Here is a 10,465-nt window from a genome sequence, read left to right on the forward strand (position 1 = left end):
CTTACAATGAAACAGAAGGATAGAAATACATTGTGAAATTAAAAGCAAGGGCGAAGTCCTAGGGGAAAAAAATACAGAGGTTAATATGGCGCCCTTTTAAATGCTATTCTCGCCCCTTGTCTTGGGGCCAATGTTATGCCACAGACAGCTTGTCATTTTATAGCATTTTTCTTGGTGTTCTGACCCACCTCCTCTGGACGACCAGCTCCTCGCTCTCTGCCCTGTTTTGATTCCTGGGAGACAGATCCACATGCACTGTGCACAGACTTTCTTGGAGAAGTGTAAGTATTTCTCTCTTAGCCGCGACCAGCGCGGCTAGAGAGCGGACGAGTCCTGAGTAGGGGTGGCTGGGGATTGAGAAAAGGAAAAAAAGAGACAGACACAAAGACTTTAAGTAAAGCTGGGGCCGGGTGGGACGCTGGCCTCTGATGGAGAGACAGGGACCCAGAGCTGGTGCAGCACATTTATTATATACAGCCTGATACCAGGACGTTTTACTAAAGTATTAGACAAAGGAAATTATGTGAAATCATGGTTAAAGATCAAGCTGCAATTCTTCATTCTTGTGGCTTCTTTGTAATTGTCACTCCTGGCTGAGCCCGGATAATTGTGTCCGTTCCTGCCACCTGGCTGAACTTAGAGAATGAATCCCACCCCCTGGTGCCTGAGCTAAAGGTCAGGCTGACAACATACCTGCCTCTGGCAAGGTATGTTTCCAGAACGTGGCTCTGCTGACGCCACTGAACTCAGCTGGCTATCAGCTCATGCGCCTTCCCAGGCGCTCTCTACAGAGAAGATTGGCGGGTAGCAGGAGAAAGGGGTTGGAGTGTTTGCTCTCAACTCCCTCCTTGACTTGGTGATGCAGTTACAGGCAGTCCCCCTTCCACTCCTCCAGGCCTCACTGGATTCCAGGACATCAATGCCTCCCCTTGTCCCTTTGCACCTGTGGATAGTAGCGACTTCTGACTGTGGTTGGGCCCTGGATTCCTCAATATTCCTCGTTAGTTTGTTTTTTTTTAACTCTGCCCACACCTTCTTGACATTCTGCGTTGCACCACAGTGTGCCTTCTATTACTTCTGAGCTCCTCACTGGCATTCTTTTCTGGGATATTTACACTTTGAGAAATGACAGATTTCGACACAGTCAGAAGTACATTTAAAAAGAAAGTCTTTACAGTTCAGATCAATAGAGTTCAGGTCCATAGAACTCAGATCAATTTCCATCAGGCCATTTCAAACCTAGATTCATTGAGAGTTTATATCTCTGTTTTAGAGGCTCGGGTTGTTTCGATTTTATTAATTCACCTGGAGATGACACAGCCATCGGGAACCCATTCATGCCAAACAAACTCATAGGACACTGAATTATATTTCCAGACTTCCATTTATTAACTGGCAGAAAGAACTCTCTGGCACCAGGAACTGCTAGGCCATCAGCTCAGAGTTCTTCCTCCTTGTGGATAATACCATTTAGAGTCTCAAATTACAGATCAGAGGTTTGCATCATTGGAAACAGAGTTAGAACCAGAGGACTGGATATTTTTAAGGGTTTTCATGTGAATTTATTCAGACATAATGAATTGCTCTTATACACTTTAAGTGTATGCCTACATGAACAACAACAAAAAAACAGTACTCACAGGGAATATATAAAATGATGGGAATGAACAAGTTAAAACTAAATAACAATATGAGTGAATCTCACAAGTATAAAGTTGAGTGGAAGAAGACAGATACAAAAGAGCATAGATTGTATGTTTCTAGTTATATAAGTACAAAACAAGGAAAGCTGATCAATTCCATTTATTAGTCAGGACAGTGGTTACCTTGGGTCGGGGGCTAGGGGGTATGACTGGAAGAGAGCCACAAGGGGGGATGCTGAGAAACCGTGTTCTCTTTATTAATCTGGGTGCTAGTTCCACAAGTGGATTAGTGTGTAAAATTTATCAAGTTATCTATATATATAAAAGCCCAGCGACTGAACGGTGGAAAGACCAGAACGACTGGTCGACCAGTCACTATGACGCACACTGACCACCAGGGGGAAAATGCTCAATGCAGGAGCTGCCCCCTGATGGTCAGTGTGCTCCCACAGTGGGAGCACTGCTTGGCTGACCGGGATGAGCGGCTGCTCCCACAGTGGGCGATCCCCACAGGCCATGCCCCCCACCAGCGCATGAATCCGTGCACCAGGCCTCTAGTACATTTATAATAAGGGTGCACATTTTGTATTTGTATTATACTTCAATTAAATTTTTTTTTTTATTTATCAGCACCACTTCTAGAACTACAGCTTCCCTTTTTTGGACAACACTATAGATCTACTGACCAACTACCACCAACCATGCTTCTCCAATGGGGTGTTCATTATCAGTACTATTGCTTCTAGCATGACATTATCTGAAATAGTCATGTCCAGCATCACAACTATTTTACATTAGCCTCTCATGCTCTCTGGATGTCTTTTCGATGAAGCATAATGGTAACACTCTAATCCCATTCACAAAAGTTCTTAGAAATAATGACTTAGACCGGGCTACTTCTGGAGAGAGTTCCCTCGACTGGAGGAAGATCATAAACCAAACCCAAGGCCGCCTAATGGCACCGGCGGCCCCCGACGCCAAGGCCAGAGTTCCCCACAGCCTTGCATGTAGACAAAGATGTGTCCCGTGGCCATTGCGGTTCTGTTTACTTTGTCTCCATGTTGCCGAGTGGGGACAAGCATTGTGTACTCAGCCTACCAGTCAACATCTGGCTCCTCTGGCTTGTTGATTAAAAGCAGCGCTTATCTTGTGAACTCCGTCCTACCCGGTAACAGTTGCCAGGCCAGAGGGACTTTGTTTAAACAACGTGCAGAACCGTCACTAATGAGAAACACCACCCCCCCCCCCCCCCCCCCCCCACCCCGGCAATGAAGACTTTCATTACTTTTTGCCTTGACCTTCGAAAGGAGAGTCACTTCTCTGAGTACTACGTGTAATTGTTTCTAATAACTATAGTAGCTTATTATTTTAGGCCTAGATGGCTTTGGTTCAGTTGATTTACATAAGATTTATCGCACCCATTTTCAAAAGAAACAGGAAAATATTCATGGCCTTCGTAAGAAGCACCTTTTGGGGAAGAATTCCAGCTTATTACAACTTCAATGAAGATATTCAACGTACAAAATCTCCCAGAGTGTTCAGTGTGTAACAACAACATGAGAAAACTACGCTGTGATGGAAATTGTGAAACATCCCTCTTTAAACCCTCCTCTTCATGACAATCACACTTCCCGGGAGAGGTTTTCTGACACAGTTATGAACTCTCTAACCCACTTTCTGAAATCCAGGTGCAACTGCATTATGTTTCCTTTCGTTAATTCAAGTTGTGGCGCATCGAGGCGCTATTAGTCCCCTCTGCCCCCAGAATTGCCACCAACACGATGTATCACGTAGGAGCTAGAGAACAGATGCCCTGGCAAGGTGGGGACTTTTCAGCCCGCTCAGTCCCAGATGAAAGTGCACGGAGGAAGGCCATTCTCTTTTTATTTTTGTTTTATTTTATTTTATTTTTGGCCATCCTCTTTTTAGAAGAGGCATACTGATTAGGAGACTGTAACCTGGCTGTCCCAAAGCAGCAATGGGTTTGGGGAACACATAGCATCCCACAGCATATGACCTCCCACTCCAGGAAAAACTAAGCCTTTTTCCCTGGCAACAGAACATGGACTTGACCAGAAGTAGTGTATCGGTTTCCTATTTCTACTGTACAAACTACCACAAAGGTAATGGCTTCAACACACACACACACACACACACACACATACACGTTACATTGCAGTTCTGGGGGACAGAGGCTGCAGTCACTTTCACTGCACCGAAAAGTCCTGGTATCATCAGGCCGCCTTCTCTGGAGGCCCCAGGGGAGAATCCACGTCCTTGTCTTCTCCAGCTTCCACAGGCCGCCTCTCCTCCCGGGCTGGTGACTCGTTCTTCCAGGCACAGCCTGACTCCAGGTCTACCTGGAACGCTGGACCCAGGGGGCCTCGGCCGCCTGGGAACTTCATCACCAGGCTGGTTCCTCTCACGGTAGCAAGCTGGCTGCACAACCCCATCTCCCTTGCATCCTTCTTACCCTAAGCCCATAGGCAGAGCGAACACCTCCTTCTCCTGAAGCCCCGGCAAGGTTTCCTGAGGTCCCATTGGTTTAAATTAGATGATGGCTGGGATAGAGTGGCTCATTGGCTTAGGCCTCCATCAATCAGGGACCTAGCCCTACAGCTGGAAGTGGAGTCCATCCCACACCAGCAGCGTGGCCGAACCCCAGGGAGGGCGTGGTCAGGTGCTGCATGTGTCATAGAGACGATGAAAAATCAGAGGCGGTCCAGAAAACGTGGAGTATGAGCCCACCACTTCCACAAGAGACTTCTCCAGGAGCCCAGAAAGAGACCTGGAGCCATAGAATAGTGAGCAAAACTGCTTCTAGCTCAGGAAGTGGGGGTTTAAAGCAAACACCTCTAACGGCCAGTCCTGGCCAGCCTCACCGTCTTTCTTGCTGCTGACAGGATTGTTCCTGGATTCTTTTCCTCTCTAAACCCGAAGCAGCTGGGGCTGGTAGACACTTCTCCTTGGGGTAGCCTCCAGGTTAAATCTACTCCAAGGCTGTTTGCATACACATTGTGCAAGAGCCGGTATGTCCCTGAGACACTGTTGCCATGAGAACTCTAAGGAAGATGAAGGATGTCATCACATCATCTCCCGGGAACAATAGGAGCTCAGCTTGGCTGCTCTGTGGATAGACTCAGCTAATTTTTTTTTTTTAATAAGCAAGGGCTCCTTCAATGTTCAGGCTTTGTTTTCCCTTACTTAGTCCATGTACCCCAAATCTCCATTCATATGTCCCCCCAACCTATCCCACAGAGGAGGTTCTTTTACCAACAGGCTTCAATCTGAAATAAGATTTATTTCATTTAATTTCATTTCTTACTTTTTCCAAAAGAGAAAAGAGACATTCATGTGTCCATCACTGATTTTTAAAAAGCATTAATTATTTGCCATATTTATTTTAGTTTTTGTTTGTTCGATACTATTTTTTAGAACGATGACAGTTTATATATAGCTAAATAAACCCTAATTCTCGCTTTCTTCCTTCTTCTCCTCTAAAAATAACCACTACCTGAAGTTGGTGCATATCATTTCCATCCTTTTTTTTTAATTTCTGGGATTTGGTAACATTTTTCTCTATGTGTATATGTCCAGATGCAAGATATACTATGGTTCAATCCTAATATGGGTAGGATCCCAGCAAGAAGCTGATGACATACTCAACAGGGTAATGAGAGCAAGGGAATGAAGGAACTTTACAGAGGTATGGGCAGTGTCAAAGAACAAGAGATGGCACTCTGGCCATTGTGGCTCAGCGGCTAGAGCACCAGCCCACACACCTAAGGGTCACGGGTTCAATTCCAGTCAAGGGCATGTGCCTGGGTTACAGGTTTGATCCCTGGGCCCCTGTCAGGGCATGTGTGGAAGGCAACCAATTGAAGTTTCTCTCTCTCCCCCTGTCTCTCTCCCCATCTCTCCTTTCCACTCTCTGAAAAGCAATGGAAAGAATATCCTCATATAAGATTAACAAGGAAGGAAGGAAGGAAGGAAGGAAGGAAGGAAGGAAGGAAGGAAGGGAGGGAGGGAGGGAGGAAGGAAGGAAGGGGAATGGAAGAAGTAAAGACAGAAAGATGACGAGAGAAAATAATTGATTGGATGCCTCCTACACACCCCACAACGGGGATGGAGCCATAGAATAAGTTTTCTTTTTGGACGGCCTAACTATATTCCTTCCAGCCCTACTGCTAAGAGAGAATAGGTATAAATTTTTCTTTTTTTCTTAATATGTTTTTATTGATTTTTAGAGAGAGAGGAAGGGAGAGGGATAGAGAGATAGAAACATCAATGAGAGAGAAACATCGATTGGCTATCTCCTTCACAGCCCCCACTGGGGATTGAGCTCACAACTCGAGCATGTGTCCAGATGGGGAATTGAACCAGCGATCTCTTGGTTCCTGGGTCAGTGCTCAACCACTGAGCCACACTGGAATATGTAAAATTTTCCATCTTACATATTCATTTTCATTTCCCGCAGCCATTATCCAGGGCATACCTGAACACCACTTTCACTGAATTTCGCCATGGCAGGTGCTTAGCCAGAATCCATTCATTCTGCGTTAGTCAGTGGATGGGGATCAATATTGTTAGAACAAATGAGAATTTTTTAAAAAATTCATACATTTAAGCCTCTCATAAACGTAAAACACCTACATTTACTTCTTATCCTCTTATCTTTATGTAAGGCAAATGTCAGCTACAGCCTCCCTTGCTTTTGTAATCTCAGTAAGATTGCCCCAAACATCTAATGCGGCTGTTTGGAGCCTTTCCCAAGATTACCGATAATTCCGAGGGGGCTCATTTCCTTCTGTTTCTGCCCCTGAGTCCCTGAATCCAGGGGTGCTGTCTTTTCACTGTTCCAATGGCCTCAACTTCAGCCTCCTCCTCAGTTTTTACAAAACCCCATTCACACAAAGCTTTGGTGAGATTTTAAGATTTAAGAAAACAACTTAAAATTTATCTATTGGACACTCTTGTTCTTTAAAAGGTCCATTTTCCCAACCTATCACCCGAGATTTCCTGCTAGCCCTTCACTCGATACAGCTCCTCCTCTTGACTCCTCTCCCATCCCTTCCTTGCTTGGCCCATCTCTTCTCACCTCTCTCTCAGGCGCAGACATAAATTCCTCCCATGTTTTCATGCCTGCAGCTTTTCTTATGTTGATAGGGCTTCTGCTAATACCCATGTTTCTAGAGTCTCACCTCATACCTGAAACAGATTATCAGGGTATTTTCTTAAGCAATGGCAATTTTTTCTTTCTTTTCTTTTCTTTTTTAAATCCTCACTAGAGAATATTTTTTCCATTGATTTCTAGACAAAGTGGGAGGGAGAGGGACACACACATAAAAGAGACACCATAGATTGGTTGCCCCCCGAATAGGCCCTAGGGCCCGTGATGGAACCTACAACTCAGGGATCTGCCCTTGAGTGGAATCAAAACTGAGACACTTCAGTCCTTGGGCCAACACTGTAACCTCTGAGCCACACAGGCCAGGGCTCACTTGATATTTTTACTGGAGTTAACATAGCATTCTTTTTTTCATCTTTAATATGCCAAAAAGAAAGTATAAAATTTTCAGAGCCAGAAGAGGAAGAGAAATACAATTCATTCTCAGGGTTAATTTTAAAACTAAATACAAATATTATTAAGTATTTATTTGAGACACTTTAAAGAGAACACTCATGTTTCTTCCTTATTATGTATTATCCTATTTAAAACCAAAAGAATAATCTTAGGGAATGTAAAATGAAGCTGCAGCAACATCACCAGAACTTTGACCTTATTCTTGTTTGGTCAGTAGAATCTACTTTCACAAAGTTTTATTGGTGTACCTACTGCCAGAGATCTTATAAGAAGCACTAGAGGCCCAATGCACGAAATTTTTGCAAGGGGCTCAGCCCTGCCGTCCCTTGGCCCCACTCACTGGTTGTTCCAGAAGGTCGTCCAGAAGGTCGTTCTGGAAGGTAGTTCTGCCATCTGGTCTAATTAGCATATTAACTCTTTATTATATAGGATTATTACTAAAGACCAATTCAACTAACAGATTGTATCTTCGCAGGCCTGGACCCATTCACCAGCTTATTAAAAACTAAGATGGTTTGGCTCAGTGGATAGAGCATCAGCCTGCAGACTGAAGGGTCCCAGGTTCGATTCTGGTCAAGGGCATGTACCTTGGTTGCAGGCATATCCCCAGTAGGGGGTGTGCAGGAGGCAGCTGATCAATGTTTCTCTCTCATCGATATTTCTAACTCTCTATCCCTCTCCCTTCCTCTCTGTAAAAAACCAATAAAGTATGTTAAAAAAAAACAAAACAAAAACTAAGAGACTCCTCCAAATTCTAATCTTCACACCCAGAGCTAATACTTAACAAAGGTTTGGCTGTCCACGTAAGGTGAGAAACGGGTTAGTGAATTTGCCATTCTCATGTCTCATTGTCCCCACAAGATATGGAAATTAAATTTTGTGTGTTTGCACTTCTTTATCCACAGAGTACTTTTTCGACTCCGAGGGGAGATGGTTGTGGGTAACTCTGCTGTCATTAGTGTATCTGCAATGTCATATCATTGCTGAGAAAGCACACGCCTTTTCCCGGCCTACAGACTGAATATGTAAACAGTCAAGGGAATGAGACACAGCTTCTTTCGTAGAAGTGTTCAAAATGTATTCGCTAATTCGCTCGTGTAACAAGGACTTACCAAGCATCTACTGTGTGCCAGGCGTTGTATTTGGTGTTGACAATAAAAAGATCAAAATAAAAAAAACAAACCTCCTGTCCTCAGATAGCCTACAGCAATGGTTCTCAACCTTCTGGCCCTTTCAATACAGTTCCTCATGTTGTGACCCAACCATAAAATTATTTTCGTTGCTACTTCCTAACTGTCATGTTGCTACTGTTAGGAATCATCATGTAAATATCTGATATGCAAGATGGTCTTAGGCGACCCCTGTGAAAGGGTCGTTCCACCACCGAAGGGGTCGTGACCCACAGGTTGAGAACCACTGGCCTACAGTCTAATTAAGGGGAGATAAGGCACACCGACAATTATAAGGCAGTGCAATAAGTAAGTACCTTGGGAGGGAATAAAATGGCCTCACAGAAGAGGTAACATTTCTGTTGAGTTCACCATACTGACAAAAGGCAGGGCAAGCCTGGCAGAGGGCACAGAGTCTGCAAGCACAAAGGTCTGCCAGGAAGCTTGAATTCCAGGTTCCCCTGGGGGACCAGGTGCAGATGAGGCTGGTGAATTAGGCTGAAGCCATGAGCAGTTTGGGCTTCATCCTGTTTGATGGAAAACTACTAGTTCAAAGGGGGTCCTTTCAATGTTTCTTTAAGCAAGGGACTGAAAATCAGATTCACCTTCTTAAAGATCATTTTAGTAACATGAAGGATTCACTGGGAAGGGTGCTTGGAAAACCAGCTGTATGGCATCATACTGAGAAAGGCTGTGATCCACATGGAATCCATGTGAAAAGATCTTGTTATTTGAATGGGGTCAACAATATAAAAATATTTATCAATTGAAAATCAAGAGGGAAATCAGGAAAAAGCGGGCACTTAAGACAATAAAACAAACTTCTAATGTAATGAATTCTTGGGTATCCAGACTGGTCCTCTAGCAGATGAATTAGTTTACGGAAGACCGTATTCTTTTCTCTAACGCTGTAAGTGCTTGAGTTAAGTGCTTATATGGTTTGCTGGATGGTAGAGAAAGAGAAAGGCACTAAATTTAATCAATACGGCTCCCTGACGGCTGCTTCATATGGAGATTGGAGGAGAAGGTGAAAACTCTCATTGCCTCGAAGTGTTTGGATCATATGCCTCAGCTCTGCAGCTAAATCAGAGGTCACTGCAAGAGAAAATGGACATACCGAGAGAATAATTGCTTTTTGCATTGGCGCTCCAAACTACTCCCCCCACTTTTCATACCAAAAGCTGGGTTTGGTCCCTTCCTCTGCATAGTGTCTGCGGCGCTCCCCCCTCTCTCTCTCTCTCAGCGGAGGGGCTCACCGTTGGATGACCATGTCTCACAGCTGTGGTTTGATGGACATTCTCTACCTCTCGCATTGAGGCGCAGCTACCGGAGGAAATAGAATAACCAGATCGATGCAGTCAGGCCCTTGCTAAGCAAAGGAGGACCCATCCGGGATCTGACTGCATTCACTTGAGGGCTGAGGTTCTGCTCAGCTGCGCCCCATGGATCGGCCTGACGGTGGTAACAGGTGTTCTGTGCAGCTCATGAAAAGCAAAGCCGTGTGGTCTTTTCGCCGTAGAAAGCTCCGGGTTAAGTGTGAACCCCCAATCTGACAGCAGAACCAAGAAACGGCTGCAGCTTTATTTTCAATACTTTTTTTCATGTCTTAGCTACTGACAGATTCAGAAATATCTATTCACTTACAAGGTGAGAAATGGATTGCCCGGAAGAGACACAAGACAAGCGAGCAGATTCCATACGCTTTCCTCCCCATCTGGCCAGCACAGGCGAGGCTGAAAAGGAACTCGGTTTTTTTCCTTTAACGGGAAGAATGTGTGAACTCCGTATGTTTACCCATTTTCATGCTCATAAACTATATGTGTTCTTTTCTGTTCAGAAGTTGCCTGATCCTTTCGTCCTCCCCAAACGAAAAGCGTTTTCTGATCTCGGACTCTCACCTGCCGCAGGGTGTCTGTTCGCCGAATCACCCAAACGCCGCGCGTTCGCGGAGACCGGACCGCTAACTGCAGAAGGAGACGGACCTGGGACTCCGGGAGGGGAGGTGGGGAAACTACATGTCCCGGCGTGCCCCGCGTGCGGGCACAATGCCGCCCTGTCGTCATCCGGGT

Source organism: Myotis brandtii, unplaced genomic scaffold, assembly GCF_000412655.1.
Source record: "Myotis brandtii unplaced genomic scaffold, ASM41265v1 scaffold412, whole genome shotgun sequence".
Taxonomy (NCBI): domain Eukaryota; kingdom Metazoa; phylum Chordata; class Mammalia; order Chiroptera; family Vespertilionidae; genus Myotis; species Myotis brandtii.